Raw genomic sequence first — 8,489 nt, 5'->3', positions numbered from 1 at the left:
CTGAATCCCATCTTGTAAGAAATCATTTGCACATTTGAATTCAAAGTCCCTGCAAACAGTATAAACACCACCAGCCTGAGGACTGTAAAAACCCACATTGAGCATTTATGGAAACGCAAACATGTGTAATAGCATATGGCGGAGATCTCACCGGCTGCATCTTTTTAGCATTGGACGGATACCCGCGGCATCTGTGCTAGGAGCATTTGAATGGAAGCCTTAGTAAAGAGCAGAAGCAGGGAAGGACTGTCCCCAGAAGGCTGGCCTGGCAGGCTGGGCCCCAGACAAGCCCCTGGTGTGGCTGGCCAGGACATTGGGTTCTGGCACAGAGGCGGGGGTCACCCCACCAAGGGGCAGGACCTCAGCAAACACTCAGCCAAGTTCCCTGACCTCAGCCGGTCCCCGCCCCCCCCCGCTCTTGCCCATCCTTCTTCCTCTTTTTCTTGCCCCACTTCCCTCTTCTTATTTAAAGGATCAGATGGGTCTCAGGAAGTGGGGAACCACACAAGGAAGTGCCTCTGGCTCAAGTTGTCCATTCAGTGCTTCGACGCCAGAAGTGGAGCTTTGATGGGGGAGTAGAGGGGGAAGGTAGGGGGAGCTCCAAAACCAGGGGGCTCACCAGCTTCTACCTAGAACCACCAGTTCAGTGTCCCCAGAAAGAGGGAGGTGGTAGTCCAGGGGGCTGCACCCTCCCCTCTGAATGGATGCTCAAGGACACCTAGCACAAGAGGTCCTACTGGCTGGGTCTGATTCCTCCTGCTGTGTGAGGATGACCCAATAAGAATGCAAGGCCCTTGTAAAGCTGAACCCTTGGGTGGGTGCTTGGCCTAGCTGGGAAGCTGCTGGTTGAGACACCTGCATCCCACATCAGACTTTTTAGTTGTGACTCCTGGCTCCATCTTCCTTTCAGTGCAGACCGTGGGAGGCGACAGTGATGGCTTGAGTGACTGGGCTCCTGCTGCCCATGTGAGAGACCTGGACTGAGTTCCCAACTCCTGGCTCCTATCCCCCAATGATTGTGAACCACTGATAGGCACTCTTTTCTCTCTCTTGCAAATCAATACGATAGCCTTGTGGCTAAATCCCTGCCTTGCATCCACCAGCACCCCATATGGGTACCAGTTTGTGTCCTGGCTGCTCTGCTTCCCATCCAGCTTCCCATCCAGCTCCCTACCTGTGGCCTGAGAAAGCAGTCAAGGACGGCCCAAAACCTTGGTACCCTGCATCTGCGTGGGAGGCCCAGAAGAAGCTCCTGGATCCTGGCTTCGGATCAGTTCAGTTCTGGCCATTGCAGCCACTTGGGGAGTGAATCAACGGATGGAAGATCTTTCTCTCTGTCTCTCCTTCTCTTTGTAAATCTGACTTTCCAGTAAGAATAAATAAATGAATAAATTTCATTTTTTATTTTCAAATTTTAAAAAGATTTATTTATTTTTATTGGAAAGATAGATATACAGAGAGAAGGAGAGACAGATAGAAAGCTCTTTCATTCGCTGGTTCACTTCCCAAGTGACCATAATGGCTGGAGCTGAGGTGATCCAAAACCAGGAGCCAGGAACCTCCTCCAGGTCTCCCATATAGGTGCAGGGTCCCAAGGCTTTGGGCTGTCCTCTACTGCTCCCCGGGCCACAGGCAGGGAGTTTGATGGGAAGTGGAGTAGCTGGGAATAGAACTGGTACCCATATGGGATCCTGGCATGTGCAAGGTGAGGACTTTAGTCACTAGGCCAGTGTACCAGTGCCCCTATATATATATATATATATATTAAATCAATAAATGAACCAACAGTATTTTGGGCTGTAACATATCCCAGTACTTGGCTTAGTCTCACCTTGGCAGTTGGGAGTGCCACCAAGCTGCCGAATAGGGAATCTGGCCTGATTTTGTAAGTCAGCATGTAGTGTGTGGCCATGAGTATGCTGGTCCATCTGACATACTTTGAAAGAATGAGCTCGCCTTGTAAATAGTTACTGGCCCAGAACAAGCAAAGACTTAGATGAGGCAATAAAACCACATACTTTGTTCATCAAAAATGTTCAGTTGAGGTGGGGGCATAGGGGAGCGGTGAGGACATTAGGCATAGCAGTTAAGACATGGCTTGGGAGAGATCGCATTGTAGTGTGGTAGGTTCAGCCGCCAATTATGATGTCAGCGTCTCATAGGAGTGTGAATTCGAGTCCCGGCTATTCCATTTCTGATCTAGCTTCCAGTTAATGTGCCTAAGAAAAGCAGCAGAGGATGGCCTAAGTCTTTGGGTCCCTATCACTTACATGGGAGACCCAGAAAAAGCATCTGGGTCCTGGCTTTAGCTTGGCCCAAGTTTCAGCCCTTGTAGCCATGTGGGAAGTAAACTAGTAAATTTTTTCTCTCTTTCTCTTCTGCCTTTCCGATAAATAAAATCAATGGTTAAAAAAATAACCAAATAGTCATTTTAAAGTGACCTCTCATGTCAACCTCATTGCCTGGCATTCTGTAGTGACAGTACCCATCAACACTTGAGGAGGGGGCCGTATGTGGGCACGCACCCATCCAGCTCCTGGATAATGCACCTGGGAAAGCAGCAGAAGGTTACTCAAGTGTCTGGGGCACTGCCACCCACAAAGGAGACCCCGTTAATACCCCCCTGGCTCCTGGCTGTGGTCTAGCCCAGTGTTGGCTGTGGCAGCCATCTGGACAGTGAACCAGAAGATGAGAGATCTTTCCTTTACTCTCTCTGCCTTTCAAATAAATAAAGCAATCTAAAAATATAAATCTCAGTTCCAAAGATTAAGCTTAAGATCTCCAACTGCTCCCTGCCCCCCAGTCGGCACCCTGAATGTGGGGCTCCATCCCAGGCCTACAAGGTCCCTGGCCTGGCAAGAGACAGACTATCCTGCCCTACTGGCCCCTTCTCTCCCATCCTTCTGAAAACAAGAATCACTTAAACACACACACACACACACACACACACACACACACACACACACACACACACACACAGCAGTGGCCCGGGGCACAAATAAGCTGCAGGAAGACACCACGCGACACCCTCTTGTCACCACGCTGACATCCAGAGACGGCCCAGTGCTTGCGTTGGCAGAGCTAATGGGGTCGCTGATCCGCCTTACGACATCTCGGAGAATGTGCCACTCCCTCTCCCTGCGAGGTGTGGAGAGGCAGGCTGCTTTCCCAGAAATGACCTGGAGAACCCCATGTCCCTCGCCCACACCTGCCCTTCTCCCATGCCCCCTCATGTGCATGTCCCAGGATTGTCCTCCGCCCTATCCCTGTTGCCTCCTGCTGCAAAAGGTGGGCTTGGATGCCCTTCCAGAATGTTCTTTTGCTAACCTACGGCCTTGGAATAAAGACCTAGAGGCAAAAGCTTGGAAAGGGAAAAATTACCCTGGGTTAGGGTGGGAGAGGGGAGTGCTGGCACTGTGGGATAGGAGGCACTTTCCTTCCTTCCACAGAGAACTTGGGGTGGCCTCGGTGTACAAAGCAGGCACACATAGGTGTCTGATGTGGGCTGGCGCTCTGAAACAAGATAAGGCAGAGGTACCGCCTGGGGGACAGGAAGTTGCCCTTCCCTTTTGGGGGTTACTCAGGAGGGAAGAGGGTGCTGCAGTCTGTACAGGAGGGCTTGAGGGCCTTCTCGGAATATGTGGCCCACCAGGTAACACACCAGGGACATCAAGGGTCTGCGTGAAGGCTGGCTGAATGACCTTCAGCTGTCCACTTGGGTGTTTGACCTCACTCTTCTGCTCTGCAGGAAGGGCTGATAACTGACCTTCCAAGGGGCACGTGAGTCTCAGATGGGACGATGTGCATGCAAGAGCCTTCACAATTCGAGAGTAGCCAGATGCGTGGATGTTGGGGTGCACCAGCGCAGCACCCACTAGGCTTCCCAGACACTCTCCACCTGCCAGCTTGTACCAGGCACTGCTGTCACACAGGACAGCTCTGAGCCATGCACAGGAGTGGGTGCCTCCATCATATTCAGAAACTTCAGTGGTTGTCCACCCTGGCCAGCTCTCACTCACTCCAATCCCTAGGTCCTGCCCAAGCACGTAGGGACATCTGGTCACCCCCCATTGTCTGCGATCTGCCAGGGAAGAAAGTGTTAGACGTGAGGGCCAGATGGAGTTTGCCTAACGTGTCTGCTTTCTTCTTCACTGCCTTTTCCACTCTTCTTGGGAATGTAGCAAAACAGCAGCTGTTCATCGTGTCATGAATAAAGAACTATGGAAATTGCAGCGAGGAAAACGTGTCACATCTCGTGTGGGCTTCGTCTTGATTTCCATCCCGGGTTTCTCTGAGCCCGATTCTCCGGGCGACTGCTCACTTTCAGAATCAGGCTTAGCTGAGGCCATACGGCTTCCCCTCCACCAGAGAAGGCCACTGGCTCTCGGTCCAGCTCCCTGCTGCCTACCAGATCAAGCTCCCTGACCTCACAGGCGATCATCTAGCCCCGAGCATCTTCTCAGGGATCTGTATGATGAGTACAATTATTCTTCTTTGGGTTTGGATAGGATTTGGTTCCCCAAACTCATGCACCCCGAGGTCTTAGGATGAAGCTAATGATGGTGTCTCAGAAGCGAGGCTAGATGAGCGATACTGAGGTTGTTGGGGGCTTGCTCTCTGAAAATATTGCTTGTGAGAGGGTAGGTTATAGAAGCCAAGCTTTCTCTCTCTCTCTCTGCTCCCTGATTCACCTTGTATTCATTCCTCCACTGTCCTCCAACCTGACCAGATGCCTAAACAAATGGGCTGCCCGATCTCCAATGGCAAACCCCGCAAACTGTCCACTGAAACAAAACAAAACCTTTCCTCACTCCTAAGTGGCTCTTCTTGGCTATTTTAAAGTCATAAGAAGCTGACCCAAGCAACGTTTCTTTCCAAAGACATCCACAGAGTAGCTACACACCGTGTTTCTCAATTGCAGCAGCTTTTGGGTAGGAAGGCCCACAGGTGCCTACTCTCCCTTTCAAGTCTCCTTGTGAGGCCAAACAGGTCAGCTGAGGATGCCAGCTGCATGAGCATGGCCACCAACACCTCAATCTGACCTCAGCAGGGAGGTGCTGTCCAGGTCCTTCCACTTCCTGTCCTCCACATCCTGCCCTGGGTTTGCAAGGCAGCCTTGGGACACCCTGCTGCCTGTTACACTTTTTTGGTCTCAGTGTTTTCAGCTCATCTCAGAAATAGTGGGTGTCTTAAGGAAGGGACACAGAGGGCCCTGGCATGGGCCAGAACCACACATGAATCCAAGTTCAGCTGTTTGGCAGGAGGCGTCTTCTGGTCGGGTCTCTGGAAGGAGACAGGCAGAGGCCCACAGAGCAGGGGTAGCCAGGACAGTGACTTCTCCAGGGAGCAGCCCACAGGCCCTGTCACCCCCTGGGGATCTCATGAGCATGCGGGTCCAGAGTGGGACATGCCCAGTGCTCAGGTTCACGTCCAAGCTACTGGTCCCCCAGGCCACGCTAAGGACAAGCTGCTTCCTGACACCTCTTTCAACCCCAATTTCCTGTGCTGCTGGGATTCTCAGATGAAGTGGCCATAGACTTGATTGCTTTTGTGGTTCTGGTGGGCTTCAACACAAAGAATCTGGGGAGCCCACCTTGAGGGGGGCTTGGCTCCTGGCTTCAGCCTGGTTCATCCCTGGCTGTTGTGGACACTGGGGCAGTGAACCAATGGATAGAAGGTCTCTCTTGTTCTCTCTGCCTTTCCCATAAGTCAAACTTCAAAAACTAAGTAAGTAAAAAATGGAGACACGTTGCATCTCACATCACATTCCTCCTGCTTCCTAAATGTTTCTTCCTTCCCCTGCAGCTGTTTGAAGGCATTTGGGCCTGAGGCTCATCAGTGAGACACTGGCGACTGTGACAGCACAGAAATAAAGGTCAGTGATGACTTTAAATGGCAAGGAGAAAGGAGAGTGACAGCATGGCGCCATGTCTCGCTATTTTGTGGGGGTTGGTGAAGCCGGGAAGCCTGCATGCGGCCCGCACCAGTTGCGCCCACGGCTGCTGGAAAGCACCCGTGGGAAAGACAAAGAGAAGGCTCACCACTCTGAACGTTCTTTCAGCAGAAAAGATGGAAATCGACTTAAGGGGCTGCTTGCCACCTCGTTTTCAATTTACAAATCATCCTTGATGTCCTGTCTCACCAATGAAAACAAATGAACCCATCAACTTGTGTATGAGTCACCTGAGAAACCACCAGCCAATGCCACCTTCCGATACCCAGAGCTCCTATCTCCAAATCAAATTAAGGAGAAAAACACGTACTCCAAAAGGAAAAAAAAAAGATTCTTAAATAATTACAGAGGTGGGCCGAGTTTTTTTGTGATCAGAATGGTTGATAAGGCTTGTATGAGGAGTGAAAAACATCTCATATAAAAATTTAATCTGAATGTTTTTGTTGTTAAAAATCTCCTGTGAATCATGAATTATGAAAAACATGACCCGGGAGAGCTGCGAACAAGTTGCTTCAAGTATCTCAAGCATCTGGTGAGCTCACGCCCCAGTCCGGCTTGGCTCCTGCGACTGATTTTGTCAGGCTCCCAGCTCGCCGATGGCCTCATGCTGGCTCCAGCTCTGTTCACACTGGCAGTGCCAGGGCCTGGGAGGCAGACAGGAGACGTGCAAACCCAGGGCTGCACTAGGTAGCCGGGACGGCCATGGGAGGCTGCCGGTGTCCTTAACCCTCCCTAGTCTTTGCATTGTAATTAATTGATTCATTAGTTCGAGTTTCTTTGGAAAAAATACAGATAGCTCTCCTAAGCAGGCTCGCTATGCAAATGCCAACAAATATGGGGACTGGGTCACAGCGGAAGCCGGAAACTGGGCTCTCCATCCAGGTCTCCCACATGGGTAGCAAGGGATCCAATCATCTGAGCTATCCCTGTTGCTTTCCCAGGGTATGTGTGAGCAGGAAGCTGGAGGCAGGACTGGGGATGCAAGAACATTAGCTACTAGGCAGAAAAGTCTGCTCCTGGCCCTCCATGCTTGAAAAAGTTCTGTCTTTACGTGAAAGGTAGAGTTGGGTATGAGAAGAGAGAGATCTTCTACCTGCTGGTTCACTTCCCAAATGGCCACAATGGCCAGAGCTGAGACAGGCTGAAGCCAGGGACCAGAAATCCCCTTGGGTCTCCTAGGTGTGTGTAGGGTCCCAAGTACGTGGGCCAGCTTCCACTGCCTTTTCAAACACATTAGCAAGAAGCCAGATGGGAAGTTGAACAGCCAGGACTTGAACCAACGCTTACATGAGAGGATGCTGGCATCACAGGTGGCAGCTTCACCCACAACCCCTCACCACCAGCTCCCTCTTCTATTCTTCAACACTTCGGGATACCGGAAACGAGTCCTGGGACCTCATCACCCCAGAGCTCAGCTCTTGCTGAGAAATGAATTTGGCTTCTGCTTTTTTTTTTTTTTTTACGTTGATCAGCTACCCCACACTTCCTGTGCCTGGGGCCTGTGAGAGAAGGGCAGGCAAGGCACTGTGAGACAAGATCCTCTCCCTCAAAGACTCGAGTCCAGTGGGAGAAGCTGCAAGATAAAGTGAGATTGCAAGCAGTGATGGAATCTGGGACGAAATCCATGTGACGTGTGCAGAGAGCCAGAGGAGGGCCTTGGCCCGGATGGTCAGGACAGCTTCGTCGAGGGGGATGGGAGCTTGGTCTGTCTCCTGCATGGAGCGTGCACCAGTCTGCTTTCTGCTCCTACAGTGACATACCTGAGGGCCCAGTTCTTTAGAAAGAAAAACAGGTTGGCTCAGCTCACATTGCTACAAGTTCAATGTGGGCATTTGGGGGCTAAAGCAGTTGATGGAAGATTCTTTCACCTCCCCTGTCTTTCAGATAAATACAATGAAGGAAGAAAGAAAGGAGGGAAGGAAGGAGAGAGAGATGAAAGAAATTCTGCCTGAGGTCAGAATTGCTACACTTCTTTTTCCTTCTGGAGGGAGGATTGCAGTAAGATGGAACTGAAGTTCTCCCACAGGGCAGGGCTTGGCCTCACCGCTAACTGCCTTGGAGAAGAAACTGCAGGTCGCTGGGGGTGGCTGCTGGCTTCCTCTTCTGGCCGAGGAGGTGGCCATGGCTCCAGCCCCGGAGCCCGCTAGAGTCTCAGCAGCAAGCTCCTCTTTCAGAGGAGCCCAGACACTGCAGTCTCCCCTTGAGCCCATGGCAAGGCTAAGACTCACACTCCCCCCCCCCCGCCCTTACTCCTCACACCTACTTCAGGGACCCAGCCTGCCTAGGTGGCTTCTTGCATCAAGCTTAGATGCAGACCACAAATCCTTCTTGCCCCTCACAGCAGCTGAGGGATGACCGAATGTCAGCAGCCTCTCCTGCTTTCATTCATTCCATGGGGGTCAGCAGGCCAGAGCCAGGGGCGGCACAGGGAGAGAGGCTTGGAGGAGACCAGTTCCCGGTCTCAGTGCACTGCAGGAGGCTGACGGGAAAGAACCGGCTCTCCTAGCTGCTCTCACTGATACTGCCAACGGGGAAA

The sequence above is a fragment of the Ochotona curzoniae genome, unplaced genomic scaffold, assembly GCF_017591425.1.
Source record: "Ochotona curzoniae isolate NIBS_2020 unplaced genomic scaffold, NIBS_Ocur_1.0 contig_2321, whole genome shotgun sequence".
NCBI lineage: Eukaryota > Metazoa > Chordata > Mammalia > Lagomorpha > Ochotonidae > Ochotona > Ochotona curzoniae.
The sequence above is the reverse complement of the archived record's forward strand: the minus strand, read 5'-3'. Positions refer to the sequence as shown.